This window comes from Mytilus trossulus, chromosome 5, assembly GCF_036588685.1.
Source record: "Mytilus trossulus isolate FHL-02 chromosome 5, PNRI_Mtr1.1.1.hap1, whole genome shotgun sequence".
NCBI classification, from domain to species: Eukaryota; Metazoa; Mollusca; class Bivalvia; order Mytilida; family Mytilidae; genus Mytilus; species Mytilus trossulus.
This window is the reverse complement of record NC_086377.1, coordinates 55,981,285-56,002,491: the sequence shown is the minus strand read 5'-3', so window position 1 is coordinate 56,002,491 and position 21,207 is coordinate 55,981,285. Positions and strand designations below refer to the sequence as shown.

The following is a 21,207-nucleotide window of genomic DNA, read 5'->3' as shown; positions in this document are numbered from 1 at the left end:
TGTTTGCTTTCGAGTTAATTATAGACTGATTTGAAATACAGTGTGAATATCGGTCCACTTTCTGTGACAAAGATTTCACAATAATGTGTTGATCAATTCAGTCAGGCAAGATCTTTTTGATTAGGTAATTTTTTAAGATGTTTTAAACGATGAATTAGATTTGAAATAGTTTGAAAATTGTACTTTATAAATAAAAGACGTGTGGTTAACTCCGATGAGACAGCAAACATGCAACAAAATTAATCAACAAACATCGTCTTGAATAGCACACACTATGTGCGATAACATCAAAACGTATTATATCATTATACCGGTAACTGTCAGAACAACCAAGATTTTCAAATACGACGCAAGACAACCAACAATTGGTTAAGCAATCAGTTAAGCAATCTTTACTTTTCCACAGAAAGTTACAATTATCTCCCTTTAATTTTGAGAACATAGAAAGGGGGCAATAACAAACGTTGACAAAAACGAAGATATTGTTTGAGTGCCATGAGACCACTCTCCATCCAAGTAACAATTTGTAAAGGTAAACCATTATAGGTCCAAGAACGGTCTTCAAAACGGAGACTTGGATCACACCGAACAGCACGCTATAAAGGGCCCCTAAAATGACAAGCATAAAACTATTCAAACGAGTAAACTAACGGTCTAATCTATATAAAAAAGAGAAACGAGTAACACTTTAAAAATGAGCAACATCAACAAACGATTGCTGAGCATCAGACTGAGGACATGTGCAAACAAATAAAGCGGGGTTATTCGCTATAATATGTATATGCATGTATAAAAACATCAACAATATAAGAAAGACACATAAAAACAACACATAAGAAAATAATCCGTGCTTGTTAACCGTACTACAATGTTTTGCAGAAATAAAGACGATATAACGTGCACGTGATTTAGTTTACGAGGATCAAATCATAATCTGATATGTATGTTATATTAATTGATATTAAGAAGAAACATCCACCTAACAGTTCAACGAATTATCTTTATATTATAACTTTGAAGCTGACCTCGTTGCACATTTAGTATTGCTTTAAGTCTTCAATTCCAAGGCATCAAACATGACATCGCTTTGGCATGAAAGGTAAGTTGATTAAACACAACGCTTAGATATGTTTCAGTACAACCATGTTGTGTAGCAGGTTACTAGTTAAAGTTCGAAAGAAGAAGAAACAAATAACGCGATAAAACTAAGGAGGAATAGATCTTTTGTATGCTAAGTAAAACATTTATAATTGCATCTTCCTCGCCAATGAGGGTCAAGATTCATTAGCGAGTAATCGAACAGCCCTTAAATATCCCAGTATTTTCAGTGACGTAAAAAATGATTTGTTCAAGTTAAAATAATGAACTCAATATGGAAGTCCAAAAATGAATGTCATATACTGAATCCGTTAATAATATCGTATCGCGTTTTTTTAATTGATGGAGGTGGCCTACAGATGCTTCATTAATAGTCATTTGGACTCATTTACAATCTTGATACCACAAATTAACACCATAAGGGGGGGGGGGGCTTTTTGTAATAAAATAATGGTTACTTATATAGAGAATCACTGAAGCGTGACTGGCGCGGCCCCCCTCTTAGGTCAGTCAGGGGCCCCCACTAATGAAAATTTCTGGATCCGCCACTGAACCTTATCTTAATATTATCTAAAGCGGACTTAACTATCCTGAAATTTTTACATTATGCACCCAAGGGTGTACAAGAACCCGAATTTTTTTTTAATTGCCAATAATTATGAATTAAAATAATGACGGATTCTCTTATTTTCAATTATGTTTGCTCATTTCTTGACAATGCAAATGTTTTAAGTAAGCGATAACTGTACAAAAATAATTTAAGATTTTTAATTTATTAAAAAGACAAATACAGCGTGGTATTAATAGATCTTAATAGAGTCTGTATTTAAAGCAGCTCGGATTTACCAAATAAAGAAATTAGATTTATGAAGGCATTATATTACAAATAGATTTAATGCTATTAAGTTCACGTACATCGAAAATGTCACTGGGGTGTTCTATTTGACAGATCGAATTCTAGAAAATCAAAATTTGTATAATTAATCTTATCAAAGATATCAAAATAAAATACTATTCCGATAAAAAGATATAAATTTAAAATAATCCAGAAGAAATATAAAATATTTACCTATAAATGTTTCTGCTAATTCCTTGCAGTTTGTTTTACAGGTATTTTACAAACTCCGTTCTGTATTCAGATTAAATTGAATATGTCTTACGTGAAATAGATTTCTTATTTGTTACAGAATGCAGTTACGCCCCTTTCAATTACACCATATAATATAGGTGTCACTTTTAAGCTTTTATGACAACTTACGATTGTCGTTACATTCAAATTGTCGTAAATGAGATTTTAATGGATTCCAATTATACATTTTATCTTTTTAGAGTGTCAGGGGGTCAAACGATTAGTCTCGGACCTATGTTTCAATTATAAGATTGATTGACATAATACGTGCCTTTGAAAAATAATAACTATTTGATTGGATTCGTTTCCGGGTACTATGACCTCGTTATGACATTCGGAAATGTAAATATCAACTAAGTTTGCATCATTATCAGATAAACTAATGAATAGGCTTTCTTTATGCATATATTGTTAAATGTCTCATCGAGAACAAGAAACTATATTTTCTGGACACACATTTAAATGAAATACTAGAGTATAAATTTGTTAGTCGTGTATGTTTTTCTTAATTATATATAAAAAAAAGAAGATGTGGTATGATTGTCAATGAGACAACTGTCCATGCACAAGAGACCAAAATCACACAGACATTAAAACAACTATAGGTCACCGTACGACCTTCAACAATGTGCAAATCACATACCACATAGCCAGCTATAAAAGGCCCCGATAAGGCAATGTAAAACAATTCAAACGAGAAAACTAACGGCCTTATTTATATAAAATAATGAATTAATGTCTTTATGTTCATTCAAATTAATGTATTATAGTTTATTTAATATTCTTTAGAGTTTAGTGTTAATACGTCCGTTTTCACTTTTAATTCTAGTTCATTTATATTCTTTGGAGTTTAGTGTTAATACGTCCATTTCCACTGATCAAGCACACATTTTTTTAAGGGGCCAATTGAAGCCCGCCTCCGGGTGCGGGAATTTCTCGTTGTGTCGAAAACCCATTGTTGGCCTTCGGCTGTTTTCTGTCCATTTCTTCGGGTTTTTGTCTCTTTGACACATTCTCCATTCCCTATTTCCATCTTCAATTTATCCAAGGGAAATGCATAAATGTTTTTGTTGCTTTTTTTCTAAATAAATGCTTTTAGAAGAATGTGTTTGTTACCCTTAGTGGATTTTGTTAACCCAGATCCCCTTTTGTAGATCCGGAGCTACATATACATGTGATAAATAAACAGTATCACTCCAAATGTTGGCTTGTCAGTCCTTCTTCCTTTTTTCAAATCCTAGATGCTTACCTGGTTGTATTTGTACAAATTTTTCATGTAATTGATTCCTGGACTTTTTGTGTTATTTTTAGGGTATTATGTCGAATGAAATCAATGTCTATATACTTTTTTTTATATTCTTTATATATAGAATTACAATTTTTAAAATTCCTTCAAAGAAGTCGTCCGTAAATACACATATACATATATATATATATATCGGATACTCGTAATTTTATATGTTAGACTGTTTAATACTGTTCCGTAATTTCAACCTTCAAACGTCTACATAAATTCGGTGCATATAAACTCATCAAAGATACTAGGATTCATTTTTTTAACTGATTGCGCCAGTCGAGCGTTTCGTTTACAAAACGAAAACTCATCAGTGACGCTTTAATAAAAAAAAAATTGCTAAGTATAAACAGTTAGCTACGGTAATATATTACTGAGGTGGAAAGGCCTTAGGATTTTTAAAATTATACTGCAAATTATTATATAATGTTAGATTTGAAATACAAAAAGAATAGAATACTTTTGTTTATACGTACATGTAACTTATTAGTGCGTCCAGTGACAAATAGTTTAAACATATTCAGGATAAAGTAAAATTTCCAATAAAACACATGACAAGGTCCTTCAAAGTGTGAAAACTATATACTACCGTAACCAGTGCAATCCGATGTCACGGTACGTTGAACTACTATATATAAAATTCTATTTTCAATACTCGATCGAAATACAGTGGCAAAGATATAGATTATACCTACAAAGAAAATAAATATTTCCTTTAAATTGACTTAAGATAATCTCATTCGAAGTCACTGAAAGAATAATTATTATTAAAGAATGTTAAGTCCTTTGCACGGCAAACTTAGTTGTTGACCGCTGTTATTTAATATTCTTTGACTTGCGTGTAAAACAGCCAGTATGTACTGCCTGTTGATATTTATGAAAGGAACTATATATTTCAGAATTAATTCCAAACTGAGTTTTTCTCGGCAATTTGTACATTTCCCCTTGATCTTATACTGCCTAATTTAATTAACATCATGGACAATACTTGATACTACTGTTCTACATAACGCTTCAGTCGGCATATCGTTCATGCACCGGTATTGTTAGAATTAGTATTTTGTTCTATAACATGATCAGAGTAAATAATAATTTTACGTGAAGATGTTTTGTGCACTTTCTTATGTATTCAAAAATATGAATAGTTTCTATTTATGATTACAAATGAGAGAAAAAATGGTGGCACAAAAGTTAGAAATAACTTGAATGTAAGTAAATATATGTCAACAATAAGCAAAACCTGCACAATACGGACTTCAACAATAAGAAAAACTTGCACAGACGGCCTTTAATAATAATCGAACCTTGCAGAATACGGACTTCAACAATAAGAAAAACTTGCACAGACGGCCTTTAATAATAATCGAACCTTGCACAATACGGACTTCAACAATAAGAAAAACTTGCACAGACGGCCTTTAATAATAATAGAACCTTGCACAATACGGACTTCAACAATAAGAAAAACTTGCACAGACGGCCTTTTATAATAATCGAAACTTGCACAATGCGGACTTCAACGATAAGAAAAACTTGCACATACGGCCTACAATAATAATCGAAACTTTCACAATACGGACTTCAACAAAAAAAACTTGCACAGACGGCATTCAATGATAATCGAAACTTGAACAATATGGCCTTCAATAATTATCGAAACTTGCACAATACGATCTTCAACAATAAACAACACTTGCACGATACGGCTTTCAATAATAAGCGAAATTTGCACAAAACGACCTTCAATAATAAGCAAAACTTGCACAATACGGCCTTCAACAATAACGAAATTTGCACAATACGGCCTTCAACAATAACTAAACCTAACACAATACGGCCTTCAACAATAACCAAACCATCACAATACGGCCTTCAACAATAACCAAAATTTGCACTATACGGATTCATCAATAACCAAAACCTGCACCTTCACAATACGGTCTTTGATAATAAGATAAACCTACACGATAATGTTAGCTTCAACAAAAAATGGATTAAACGGACACCACGTGACTTTTTCTAGTTTGACTTGCTTACCATTTGTAATTTCTGGTTTTTTATAGCCGACTGAGGGGAATGCCGTTTTTTGTCATTGTTGAATGTCGCACGGCGACCTATATATTTCAAACTTCTTTTGGACTCTAGTGGAGTGTGTCCTCATTGGCAATTGTAACAAATCTTCTTAATTTATAACTAATATCTGTCAACCGATCGCTTTTAAAATAAGGTGGTATAAAAATGGACAAACATGAAAGTTTGTCTTAATTCTTATACAAAACCTTTGAAAAAATCTCTTTAAAAGATTAATGTTTAAATATCGATAAATCAACAACGTTAGTTTGTTTAAAGTATGATCTTCAAACGTTATCTCAATCTTAGATGTGTTAACTAGAAAGCGATAGGGGTTTATTTAATCTACGCTTCAAACAACCCTCAATACGCACAATTGTGGAAAAAACTTAGGAACCAAAAGATCTAAAAATTCGTAAGAGAAATAGGACTGTTAGTAGAACGTATCTAAAACTTCTTTATGTATATCCTAAATCTTAGTTCAGAAATGTTAGTAGGACGTATTCCAACTTCTCATCTTAGTCCCGAAAATAATAATAATACCGAGTACAACTAATTGTCTGTGTGACCAATACTAGAGAGATACGATGATGGATTGATGGCGAATCATTTCGACCCAGGAATCATCTCGACCCATTACCGATTTAATTAAGAAAAATACTATGATTGAAAGGAAATCGACGATTTAAAACCTTCCACGTGACCCCGATAGATCAAATTAAGACGAACCTTGCCTATTCTCCGATAAGTAAATCTATAGATGTAATACCTACGTTATACATCTATGGTACATCTGATAACCACAGGATAGACTCAATAGTAAAACCACTTAATGAAGAACATTTAATAGGTATTTAGATAAACGTTAAACACGATTATTATCAGATTAACTGTACTGATTAAATGTACTGATTGATTGATATGATTCCTTTATGGTTATTGACATGGTATAAACACCTGCATTCGAAAATTAGAGGAATATCCTTATGATTGTTATTACTGAAAATTCAGAAATAAATGCGAGGATTTTATTATTGCGAAAAATTCCACTGAGTTGTAAACGCAATAATTTAAACTCGCATTTTGAAATATTTTACATGAATTTAACAGGATTTTGAGAAATCCTGAAAAATTAATATCACATTTAAGTCTAAAATAACAAAATCGCAATAATAAATGCATGCAATAATTTCTTAATTTCGGCAATTAGTAGATTTATTGTTTCAGATCTCCATCATTTCTGATGTCAATTAAAGATATGAGAAAACAGTGTTATACTAATTTAAATATGTGTTGAAATTGAAAACATTAAAAGCCCGTTGCCACACATGCAAATTGAGAAAGGAAATGGGGAATGTGTCAAAGAGACAACAACCCGACCAAAGAGTAGACAACAGTCGAAGGCCACCAATGTGTCTTCAATGCATCGAGAAACTCCCGCACCAAGAGGCGTCCTTCAGATGGCCTCTAAACAAAATGTATGCTAGTCCCAGAGGCGTTCTCCGGATAGCCTCTTAACAAAATATATGCTAGTTTTGGAGGCGTGCTTCAGATAGCCTCTAAACAAAATGTATGCTTGTTCCGGAGTCTTGCTTCAGATAGTCTCTAAACAAAATGTATGCTAGTTCATTGACAATGGAATTAAGTGTTCTTGCAACACATTTTGTTGATCAAAGGTTTTGATGGATTTTGTGGTGACAACCGTCAAAGAAAATTTTAAACTTTAACTTTGACGGACTTGGATTGAATAGAATCTCATCGTATTGTTCTTGATACTTTGACGGACTTGGATGAAATAGAATCTCATCGTATTGTTCTTGATACTATGACGGACTTGGATGGAATAGAATCTCATCGTATTGTTCTTGATACTATGACGGACTTGGATGGAATAGAGTCTCATCGTATTGTTCTTGATACTTTGACGGACTTGGATGAAATAGAATCTCATCGTTTTGTTCTTGATACTATAACGGACTTGGATGGAAAAGAATCTCATCGTATTGTTCTTGATACTTTGACGGACTTGGATGAAATAGAATCTCATCGTGTTGTTCTTGATACTAAGACGGACTTGGATGGAATAGAATCTCATCGTGTTGTTCTTGATACTTTGACGGACTTGGATGGAATAGAATCTCGTCGTATTGTTCTTGATACTTTGACGGACTTGGATGGAATAGAATCTCATCGTATTGTTCTTGATACTTTGACGGACTTGGATGGAATAGAATCTCATCGTTTGTGTTTTCTCTTATTTTTGAGATATTGAGATAAGACGTGGCACGGTACTTGTCTATCCCAAATTCATGTATTTGGTTTTCATGTTATATTTGTTATTCTCGTGGTGTTTTGTCTGATGCTTGGTCCGTTTCGGTGTTGTGTCGTTGTTCTCCTCTTATATTTAATGCGTTTCCCTCGGTCTTAGTTTGTTACCCCGATTTTGTTTTTTGTCCATGGATTTATGAGTTTTGTACAGCGGTATACTACTGTTGCCTTTATTTATTCATCGTATTGTTCTTGATACTTTGACGGACTTGGATGGAATAGAATCTCATCGTGTTGTTCTTGATACTTTAACGGACTTGGATGGAATAGAATCTCGTCGTATTGTTCTTGATACTTTGACGGACTTGGATGGAATATAATCTCATCGTTTTGTTCTTGATACTAAGACGGACCTGGATGGAATAGAATCTCATCGTATTGTTCTTGATACTTTAACGGACTTGGATGGAATAGAGTCTCATCGTATTGTTCTTGATACTTTGACGGACTTGGATGGAATAGAATCTCATCGTATTGTTCTTGATACTTTAACGGACTTGGATGGAATAGAGTCTCATCGTATTGTTCTTGATACTTTGACGGTCTTGGATGGAATAGAGTCTCATCGTATTGTTCTTGATACTTTGACGGTCTTGGATGGAATAGAATCTCATCGTATTGTTCTTGATACTTTGACGGTCTTGGATGGAATAGAATCTCATCGTATTGTTCTTGATACTTTGACGGTCTTGGATGGAATAGAATCTCATCGTATTGTTCTTGATACTTTGACGGTCTTGGATGGAATAGAATCTCATCGTATTGTTCTTGATACTTTAACGGACTTGGATGGAATAGAATCTCATCGTATTGTTCTTGATACTTTGACGGACTTGGATGGAATAGAATCTCATCGTCTTGTTCTTGATACTTTCATAGATTGGGACCAGAGTTATTCAAGCACTAAACGGGGTTTGAAGGTTAAACAACCAGTAGATAAACAAATCAAAATAACCTACATGTACAATTTCATATTAAGATTACCTATTAGAAAAACTTAGTTTTTGAAAACTGATTAAAACGCCAGTTTTGAAGGTTCCGCTTTTCAGTATGAAATATCAAATTGAGTATTCTTTCAAAGCCAAATTCTATGAAAATCGATTTGGTAGGTGGTACTATACCCTGCGGTTTTGTTTCACACAATGCGAAGACCGCGTTATTAATGTTTGTCCGATTTGGTTTACAGATAGATCTAGCATTCACATTTGTAATTATTTGTATTATATATTATGCTATGCTAGTTATCGTAAGATCAAGGTTTGTCCATTAGTAAAGATTCTTGTGTTTATTTGTTTAGACGTGCATTGGACTATATCTACATAGCGTAAACTTAATACATGTACTTGTTTTCTGTTTGTCCGTTTTCATCACAAATACAAATTCTATGAATGACCACGCGAGTATGAATTTCGCAATGTACTCTTATTTCTAGCATCCCAATGAGAGATGTCTTTTATGCATTGAATTACATGTATTAATTTCCAATATGAATACTAGTAATAATAACTTTGTTCAAACAGCACTTTACGCACATATGGGCTAAGGCTTACAAACAAAATACATGATATACAAGCTGAGAAACGTATCCGGGTCCAGGATGGTATCTCTACATTGACGACCCATTGGTGGCCTTCGGCTGTTGTCGGGTTGCTGTTGCTGTGACACATTCCACGTTTCCATTCTAAATTTTATATGATACAGTAAAATACTTCTTAGTTTTGTAGGATCATCGTTATTTGAAAAATTCCGAACCTTAACATGTTTACTATAATACGATGCACACATTTTTTCTAGATGGATGCTAATTGAAGTATTTTGAAAGCTTTGGTATACATTTTATTTCACCTAACTATGCAATTGTTATTCTTTCAATCAAGTACATGAACGTAAAGTGTTTATAGATTGTTTTGACATATGTTGAACGTTGGGTAGGGGTATTGGAGCATAAAACAATGTACTTTATGTAGGAATAACAGTAGATGTAAGGCATACGCCAATAAGTCAGTATCGTACGACTTGAATTTAAGGCTTTGAATTGAAGGCTTATTTTCTTTGCTTTTCCGATACATTTTAAAATTTAAAAATTGAAATGAGTAGAGTCCTGCATTCTAAGATAAGTTATAGATGCCCTGAGATAATTATCTTTATTTATCAATTTGTTCAAGTATCGCAATTCGATCAAAACAGTTTACTTAATTCACCAAACAAATGGATTGATTAAGGATCAATCATTAACCTTTAATTGGGGGAGGGGATGGGGGAGGGAGTGGTTATTGTTCGAGTCCGAAAATCTTTTTCGGGAACAATTTTATATGGCTTTTCAACGCTATCAATTAAAATCAAAATCAAAATTTAACAATATAATTTAAGATATATGGAAAATCTCAGTGGATTCGGAATTCTTTTTGTCCTCCGCTTGAACAGACCATATTTTTCATCAATTTGGGAATCAGAATGAATTTTTAGGAAAAAAACATAACCCCTCCCTAGAAGGTAAATGACCGTTCCCTTATTCCAATTAGGGAATGTGCCAAGGAGACAACAACCCGACAATAGAACAGACAACAGCAGAAGGCCACCAAGGTCTTCAATGCAGCGAGAAAGTTTGTTTTATAGAAATATGCGTTCATCTCTTCGACTTATGAATATTTGATGATTGCGGTAAACCAACCCAATTATAATTTAAGGTGTTTGGGGAAAATCTCAGCAATCAAATTATACAAATTCAGTAACAACTTCAATGCTTGGTTTGTCTGTATTTCATTAAAATTGCATGGTTATTAGTAGTTTAACAATGTATTTATTTCTAATAGAATTACAGAATCGTAACAAAACGTTAAGCGTCCATCTAACTGTGAATATAATGTGCTTCAAGGTTTTCTGGAGGAGGGTCGATATTATCTTACTATAAACCGGATCTGACTCCGGAACCAAGCAGTACGATTTAAGTATGATATATTAAAGGCAATCAGATAAGAGAGTGCTTAACGATGTTTTCTATTGAGTAAAACAAAAAACATGGATGTTACAGATATGGATAATCGCACTTCTACTACTACACTTATAAGAAAGATTTTATTTTCTACAAATATTTGCAAAGGTACTTTAATACGATGTTTTCTATTGAGGAAATGTGTTTCTTACAGAAACAAAGAACAAGGATGTTACAGATATAGAAGTCGCACTATTTATTAAAAAGCTTTTTATTCAAAAGTCCAAAACTTTCTGAAAATTTAGAAAAACATGGTATGGTATTCTGGGAATAACCAAATTTTATGATATATTAAAGGCACTCAGATAGGAAAATGCTTAACGATGTTTTCTTTTGAGTAAATTTGTTACTGAACGAAACAAAAAACATGGATGTAACAGATACGGGAAGTCGCACTTCTTATAAGAATGCTTTGTTTTCAATATTTCTACAATTATTTACAAAGGTACTAAAGGTGCAAGAACAAAATACAATTACAAGTTTTCTAACCTCAAACATTCAAAGATTTCTTGAATGAAAATTTCTGGATCTACCATTGATAACAAGCAACCGTCGAAAACATATTCTTCTGTGAAATAAGCATGCTGATGACTTGGATAGGATGATACAAATAAATAAATGATACAAATTACACCTTTGGATGTTCAGGCTAGATGCCAATGACATATACAAACCCTCATTTTTTTATTTACCATAAGACAAATTCAGAAGACAAAGTGTCCAGATAAAAGAGCAACAATTAAACTTCAAAGGTGTTTTTTTGTCTGACTTTGAAATTGTTACATGTATGAACATTTGGGGTTTTTTTTTTTTACTTTTAAACGCTTTCAATCAAATGTTTTCCCTTAAAATTTTTATAAACACATGAAATTATAAACATACGTTACATCACTCTTACGTATCAAATAAATATTTAAGGTGGTACCTAACACTACAGGGAGATAACTCTTTAAAATCATCTGAAAATTTTAATTACGTTATGTTATTAAGAGAATATTAAGCTTTTCAATGATCAAAATAAGTGTTTGTCAAACTGCTATATAACCAATGTATTTTTTCTGATAAAACGGTTGGTACTAATTTTTAAAAATTTTATATATTTGTCAAAGGGTCAAAGTAACTACTTAAGAACATTAAACGAGCCAAATTAATTTTAGTTTATGTGTTGGGTACCACCTTAAGCGACAGAAGTTTTCATATCCATTTCAATATATTTATCGATATTTTATAAAATAACAAAAAGTAAAATGAACTAACCTGTTATGAGACTTAAAACTCCATACAATAATATTGATCAAAGTAATATAGATCTTAAATCAAATAATAAAGTCATGTTATTTTCCAATAAATGTCACTTGATTCCTAATTAAAAAATAATAATTCATTACATTTATCCAAACTTTGCCTTTCACTTCATACGTCCCAAACAATCACAACTATGCCATTAATTAAGCAATTAATTAATTAAATAATTAATTTCCAAAGTATATTCGTTATTGGCGGCAAACACGGTAACATGGTACAGCAGGCGACCACGAGCGCGTGCGATCGTCTGCCGATTAGATTAGTTCTGCACATGTTAAGATAAGTATCGAGTTATCGATGCTTTTACAGGTTATTGATTTCATTTCAAACGGAAGGAATCGCTAGAGTAGAGAGCTGTATGCATTCACACAAAATTACCTTCACTCACAAGTTATTATATTAAACTGAAGCCATTCGTTATCAAATTAGAGGTTTGATCGTTGAAGCAATGAGGTCGTTTATCTGATATATCTGTTTTGATTAGAGTAGTAGTTATAAGAGAAGTATATCATTGTATATCACTGATACTATACATCCATTAGAGAAGTAGTTATATATAAGACTAGTATATCATTGTATATCAATACTCTATACATCAATTAGAAACGGAGCTTTTTAATTACGTTTTCTTGTAGTTACAATGCATACTGGAAATAAATCTTAATTTTTATCATATTGATAATTAAAAAAATCCCCCTTTTTATGGTACTTAAAGTTAAAAAATAATTATCAATTTATGGTTCATAATTATGCGTTTTGTTTTCAAAATGATAGTACGAAAATTGTTTTAGTACTTTTTTTTATTTTCAAACTGTAAAAGTACTTCGCACAACCTTACGTCTTAGGCTCTTTCAACAGCAGTCGCTCTGTCGCTTGAGGGTGTTTTCGTCATACACAACTTACTGTTAAGAGTCACTCGGTCAAGCAAAGACAGTTTTAAGTTTAGTTTTCGAATTGGAGCCTCTGAGTTATATAAAAAAAAAAAGAGCTCGAGACGTTTGCCACATCTTAACTCTGGTAAAGTTTATCGGTTGTGTTTTGTATATATAAAAAGAAGATGTGGTATGATTGCCAATGAGACAACTATCCACAAAGGACCAAAATGACACAGACATCCATAAACAGTTATTAATAGTTTGATGACAGTAGTTTTATTCAATAAGTGAGTCCTGTGTAGAGTTATCAAATCACAGAATTCATTCAAAATAACCTTTACGACAATGATTTCACCCTAAAAATTAAACGTTAACCCAATTGTAAACACGTCTCTTTAGGAACTAAGAAATCACACAAACACTACGTTCAATTTTATGATTTACGACACTGTGTTTCAGTTTACGTCTAAGAAAATTACGACTACCGTCAAACAGAAGTTGATCGACATTCTGTAATCCCCTGATCAATTCCCATCAAAGATAATAATCTTGAAGATGTTATGATCTAGACGTTAATCGACAGAGAAGATACTATGCATGTCTGTTTGTTTGTCCGTGATAATTAAAGAAGCAATTGTGGTTACACATCGACGTATCTTTATGCATGTTTCCTGACGATAGGGGCCGACTTGAGGGGCCGACTGAGTCTGTTTGTTTGTCAGTGATAATTAAAGAAGCAATTGTGGTTACACATCGACGTATCCTTGTGCTCGTTTCCAGACGATAGGGGCCGACTGAGTCTGTTGGTTTGTCAGTGATAATTAAAGAAACAGTTGTGGTTACACATCGACGTATCCTTGTTCTGGTTTCCAGACGATAGGGGTCGACTTGAGGGGCCGACTGAGTCTGTTGGTTTGTCAGTAATAATTAAAGAAACAGTTGTGGTTACACATCGACGTATCTTTGTGATCGTTTCCAGACGATAGGGACCGACTGAGTATTGGTACTGTATTGTACTCGGTTCAAGGTTCAAGGTTATCGGGGCCGACATGACCATGAAAGTACCTTTAAGCTCGATTCCAGAAGATCGGGGCCGACCTGAACATGGAAGTACATTTGTGCTCGGTTTCAAGTGATCGGGGCCGACTGAGCATTGAATTACAATTATGCTCGGTTCCAGGATAATATCGGGGCCGACCTGAGACGCCGACTGAGCATGGAAATACATATGTGCTCGGTTCCAGCAGAGGATCGGGCCGACTGGGCATGGGAATACATTTTTTCAAGTTCTCGGTTCCAGGAGATCGGGGTCGACCTGATACGCCGACTGAGTATGGTAATTCCTTTGTCTCGGTTTCAGGAGATCGGGGTCGACCTGAGGGGCCGACTGAGCATGGCAATTCCTTTGTATCGGTTCCAGGAGATCGTGCCGACTAAGCATGGTAGTATGCCTAGACGATACATCACATAGACTAAGCATGAGCAGCATTTATCATGGAGTGATTCTATTGCTTACGTTGGCATTAGTTTTTGTTAAGACAAATAGAAGTTGGTTCTTGATACTATAAGTATTCAAACTCATGGGCCACTAGTATAAATACCCATTGTCTACATAGTGTGCTATTGACCTATTTATATATATAGTATATGGCATTGGGGTCAGTAAATTCCGTATGTACATGTCGTATTAGATCACTAGCACACTAGCACCAGGGGCGGATCCAGGATTTTGGAAAGGGGGGGCGAAGATTTTAAATTTGCCGAGCGGAGCGAGGCGAAATTTTTTTGGGACCTTTTTGGGGCTAAAAAACATACAATAAGTGTAATATGGACTATTTAAACGGTTCCTGGCTTGGGGCATGTATATTTTATAGTTGCTGTAAAGTGTAAGGGTTGGACATTTTTTATGCTGTATTCTCCCTATTATAATTGTCTATCATAAAATGATAGTATTGATCCAAAGCTATGTACTGATATATATTTGATGTATACTTGTCAGTAAAAAATAGACATGGGAATTAGATGAAATTTACAATACAACTTACACGAGTTTAAAAAGACAAACAAGCAGTTATTATCAAAATATTTGATTGATGTGTTTCACCCAAAATAATTTAGGGAACCGAAGTGAGGGGTTCCAAATCCATCAAAGACTACGAAAGTGTCTGAAATGACAACGCCGTTGTGAATGACGGTCGACAAATGGAGACATAAAGGTAATACCTATTAGGCAGGTTACAGTCTGGTCTTGAAAAAAGTATTTGATATATATAAGTCCGGCGAAACAGACATTCAAGTCAGACATGCAAACCCCGGCCACAAAAAATACGCCCGTTTTTATTCATCATGTTCATTTTATGTTAAATAATCCTGTTGGAAATTTTCGTTTGTGAATAGCAAAAAAGTGAACAAGACTATTGATTTCAATACAGATACGGCCAGAATTTTTGTTTAAGGCAAGAATCAGAGTCAATTTTTTTTCTCTCAAATATCTCAGACTGCCTCCTCAAATCAAATGGTTCGTACCTGAGACTTGAAATATTTCTGGAGCTTATACTGACTGGGGATCATTATTCAACTTTGTTATTTATATAATAGGCTGGGGCATTTGGGGTTAAACATGTTTTCGTAGGTAAATAATATTGTGGAACTTTTTTTTGTTCATGAGAGTGTAATAATAGTATATAGAGTATTTACTATTACTTTCTGTTTGGTGGAATAGTGAAATAGAAGTCAATACGTTCTTGCTCAATCCTGTGTCGCTTTGAAGGTTTCCTGATTGTCATGACATCCTCAGCCTAAGCAATGTGTATTACTGTTATTTGAATTTCAAAATGACCGAGTGCCGTTTTTTCAACGCACTGGTCAACTCCACCATAGCAAATCACATGACTTTGACAATCAGTAAATACCAGCGAAAAATATCTTTATAAGTAAAGAATTGTCGTATAAAAATTAAATACTCGGAAAATGGCAAAGTTCACGAAGTCTAGTCTGATTAATCATTTTACAAAAAAAAAAAAAATCCGAGCAAAGGGGGGGCGTACGCCCTCTACGCCCCCCTCTGAATCCGCCACTGAGCACACTGTGTAACTTAATTACAGTATATCTAATCAGTCATCATAATAATTATGTTGGTTTCTATTGTCAAATAAATTAGCCTGCTACAGAAAAATGTAAAGTATAATTACTCCTTGTGCATTCTCGACATAACACAAACAGATGCGTGTTTTGACATACAACAACTAGACATAGTTCATCATCGGGAAATTATCTAAGATAATAAAGTATACATAACGTAAGTACTTAGTCTATACTGATCTACTAAACAACGGGTATAACAGGATTAAGTGCAATGTACGTCCATGCCGATCTTAACTAGTATGGGGTTAGGGTTAGAATCGCCCTTCATTGAAACTTTTGTGGATTGTTGTCTTACTGTCTTGTTTGAAAGTTTGAGCTATTTTCTTTTATGCTTGCAATGAAAAATTATGTGAAATGTTGTCTATATCTGATTAAGCCTTGCTCATGAAACAGATAAATTCTGAAAAGTGCAAGGTCAAGAAAGACTATACTTGAGGAAAATCAATGGTGTTACACCACAATGGTAGTGTGCCTGATAAATACTGAATTAACAAATATATCTATATAGTATATACTCATATACGTTACAAATCTCCCCATTAAATAAATATTGAATATTAGTCTATATGTACAACTGTCATTTATAATTATCTATATAAGGACCAGACCAGAAGTTAGAATGGCTTGTTTCGTAATGCTACATCCCAATAGACCTCACAATTGTGACATTTAGAAATTATTCCAGACATCTGCCTTAAAGATGTTTTCAAAAAGCATTAATATTAATCAAATAAATGTTTTGGTAATGGACAACTTAGTTTGAAATCGTATGCTACATTTAAATATCGGTATTTTATTTGATGTATCAGATCCAGACACTAAATATAAGTTCTTCATGCAGCAGAAAACTATTATCATGCATGGTCATTGTTTATTGTTCTACTTCTATTTACTTAAATGTTTGACATGCGTAACATTTCTCAGAAATCTCGCGAGAGTTGTGGTTGATACGTGACCTGTCTACGAAGAGCACTATTTCCTGACAAAAGATCCACAATTAGTACTACGTTAAAGTGGAGCATTACATAATTATGTTATATTTCGTACATGAACCAGGCAGCTATTGTCTTTTAACCGTTTAAGCCGGCTGCTCAATACTTCTCGACTTTTGTACAAATTCAATTTTAGATATTGCGAAAAATTTTGTCCAAAATCAATTAAGATATTATCCAAAATGAATTAAGATATTGTTCAAAATCAATTTAGATATTGTCCAAAATCAATTTAGATATTGTCCAAAATCAATTAAGATAGATATAACATATTTTACTGCGTATCTAGGATCAAAGGTAATATAGAACCGTAAACATTGCACTGGTATTCATTATCATTTGTAATTCTCAGATTTGCATGTTTGACATGCGTAACATTTCTCAGAAATCTCGTGAGACTTGGAGTTGATGCATGACCTGTCTACGGAGAGCACTGTTTCCTGACAAAATTATCTGATAAAATTACATAACGTTATACTATAGATATATGCAGGGCTATTATATCTATGATTATATAAATACTATAGAAGGAAAATTGATGAATATTTCAACTAAATACTATCTTGTCCTATCTTACCCTAGCATCTTGAACTAATTTACCCAATATTAAAGCTTGTTTCAAAAACTATTCTCTTCTATAGCCACTTTCATCGAAATAAAGTCCGATCGAAGTAACAGGGGAGGGGAGGGCTGGCGCTAGGTCATACAACTTTTCCTTACATTAAACCTAAATATAGTACATTGTAACTATGTCAATTTTTACAATCTTCAAACCCTACGAAAGGGTTAAATTGTATTTTCATGCATATAATAATAAACCCCAGAAATGTGTTGCTCCAATCTTACAAGATAAAAAAAAACCACTTACCGACGACATGAGTCAAATGTCACTATATGTATACCATTAGCCTCTTACAATACACACATCTGTAGCCTTATATAAAAAATGAATGATTAATATGTTGCTTCTTTATTATCATATTTAGTACAAAGCCAAACACATGTGGTCGCTTCTTATTTAACTTTGTTGTATCTGAAATGAGTATGGAGTGCATCAATCCACAGTTTATAAAGTAAATAGTGCGATTCATTGATTTATGTTTGATTGCTTTTTTAGTGGTTTTTTTTTTTTATCTTTATGTAGTGCATTTAAACTAGTTAGATTGATTGATTGATTGATTATTGTATAAATGGTTTGCATCACAACTAAAGAGATTGTTTTGATTGATTGATTGATTGATTGATTGGCTGTCATTTTCATTGGGTGCATTAAAACAGAGACATATATATATAGAGTGCATAAAAAGTGAAATCTGATTTATGTTACTATTTTATTTGTGTCCAGTGGCAAATATTTCAGGCATGATCGGGACGAGTACAAAAGTAAATGAATAAACTCATCATAGATACCAGGTTTGAAATTTTATGTTAACGCCAGAAGCGCGTTTCGTCTACAAAATACTCATCAGTGATGAGCGAATAAAAAAAATGTTGAAATGGATTTAAATTCCTCAGATATATAGAGATTCTTAATTCGGAAATATGTTTGATCGAATAATGTTTACATGCAAAAACCTCACTTCGGTATATATGTTGCCTCCTTTTACTTTAAACATAAGAGAGCTACCATTTGATTTGTATGGGGGGGGGGGGGGCTAGGATGAAATTTGAAAAAAATAGGCAGGACAGGAGTTTTGAGTAATAAAAAAAGGCAGGATGAGACACTTGAACAAAAAAAGTCCGGATGACAATTTATGTAAAAAAAAGTCAGGATAAACTATAAAAAAAAAAGCAGGACCGGATAGAGTGAAAAATAAAAAGGCGGGAGAGAGATTACAACTAAAAAAAAAGGCAGGACAAAAATTTTCATCCTAGCCCCGCCATAAAAATCAAATGGTAGCTCCCTAAGTAGTTCTATACCTCTCGTCACGAAGCAAAGAATTGCACTCACTATAAGACCGAAACTCTATAGAATGGTACGTCATACCTCCGACGCAGACTACGTCACGGCAGGGTTGTTTTTAGACGAAGGAAAACAAAACATATTTACTTTATAAACTGTTGATTTGTACAGAAATATTAATAACTCAACATATGTTATATGCCTAGGATTAAGATAGTACTACAACAATATCAATCAACCCGCGTCTACTGGTACCTGCTAATGACAGATAATTGGGGGAAAGAAAGTACCACAACAGTATCGATCAACCCGCGTGCACTGGTTCCTGCTAAAGACAGATAATTCGAAAAAAATAACATTCTCTTTCTGCAATCAGTCATATACAGCAGCTAACGTCCTGCCATTCTCTTATGATTTTTAACACAGTAAGTTTAATCTATATGGCTATTTTCACTAAAAAATCTTGCGACTTTAATTCATCGTAAAAGAGGGGCGAAAGATACCAAAGGGACAGTCAAACTCATAAATCTAAAACAAACTGAAAACGCCATGGCTAAAAATGAAAAAGACAAACAGACAAACAATAGTACACATGGCACAACATAGAAAACCAAAGAATAAACAACACGAACCCCACTAAAAACTTAGGGTGATCTCAGGTGCTCCATAAGGGTAAGCAGATCCTGCTCCACATGTGGCACCCGTCGAAAGTTATACTGAAACGTTCATTACTTATACTAGTATACAACTGGTTTAACTTGTTATATTTTTTGTGCAAAAAAAGTCGTTGGTGTCCTTTTCGCAATCCGATCTCTATAAAAAAAAAAAAGGAGTCTGAGATGCGGTATGATTGCCACTAAAGTGAAAATGAAGTGGAATACAGGATTAAAAGCCATTGTAACATAAATTGGATTTTTTCCTTTGATGTTTTTATGAAATAATTTGCTTAAAAAGTGTGGTGAGGGAAAACCATGGTATATTATATGCAAATTAATGTTGTACCATACTTTGCTAATTAAATATGCAACTCAACTAGAATTCCAAGGGAAAAAGGCGGAGCTTCAGCCATGGTATAACATATTCATGATCATGTTATTCCATGGCTGAAGCTCCACCTTTTTCTTTTAAATGTATCCGCCTCTTTAATATTTAGGTAACTGTTAAACGTACTAAAAGGTCAAGATCCTCATTTGTTTTCATTTCATAACAAAAAGCAATTAATTATGTGTACCCAAATCTAAAGAAACCTTTTTCAAACTATATATGATTGTTACGAATTTCCCTAATTTTGGAAACAATTACTAAATGTTTCTTCTTTAAGTTGTGAAAAAAATGAAATGTGAAACTATCATTTCCTTTGCGAAGATCCAATTAAATTTCGATTTAAAAAAGGGGGTACCTATAGAAAAAGGAATAAATATCGACTACAAATATCTGTAAAAAAACATGATTTTTTTTGCGATCAATTAGGGACGACATCAAAAGTTCAATGTAGGATAAAAAACTTAATTTACATATTTTTTTCACTTATTATTCAATCCTTGTCCGACTCTGGAATCCGATATTTTTGTTTATCTCAGTCTGATCACATTATGAAATTACTTGCGCAAACAACCATACACGGGGCGCAAAACTAAATAAAAATCGGGAAAATCTTACATTTTCTAAAAAAGTTTCTTTTTGCAAATTCAGGGGTTCTATTTCATGAAATACACAGAAGATCATACACGAGGCGCAAAAGTGACTTGCGCGAGCTTCCATTTCATTGGATAAAACTGTAACGTGATCAATTTCTAATATTAGTTGGAGGTCTTGAAGCTGTCAATCATTTTATTTATATTACAAATTTTATATACCATGTGTCTTACTCATTAACATATTTAAACAAACTCATCCTTCGGATTCGTTTGTTTAAATATGTTAACTCGTAAAAACCATGGTATATATAGTACTTACAGGCAATCGTAATCAACAATGAGAACAAACGTTACCGTATAGTCAGCTTTAAAAGGTCCCATCAAAATATAAACTTAAAACCAATTTTTTTATAAGCAATTTATCAAAATTATATAAATAA

At 33.4% G+C, this 21,207-nt stretch overlaps 1 protein-coding gene across 2 annotated transcripts in view; it reads right to left on the bottom strand.

Moving 5' to 3' along the window:
• The window catches only part of LOC134718940 (cholinesterase 2-like), a 31,545-nt gene extending 19,049 nt beyond the window's left edge, over positions 1 to 12,496 (bottom strand). The window contains exon 1 of one of the 2 annotated variants that reach the window (XM_063581799.1): positions 12,169 to 12,496. The gene's annotated coding sequence lies outside the window, so the exon portion shown is untranslated. Of the gene's footprint in view, positions 1 to 2,167; positions 2,286 to 12,168 lie in introns of those variants that run through there. The other variant, XM_063581800.1, reaches the window with a different exon arrangement.
• Between the last annotated feature and the right edge of the window lie 8,711 nt (positions 12,497 to 21,207).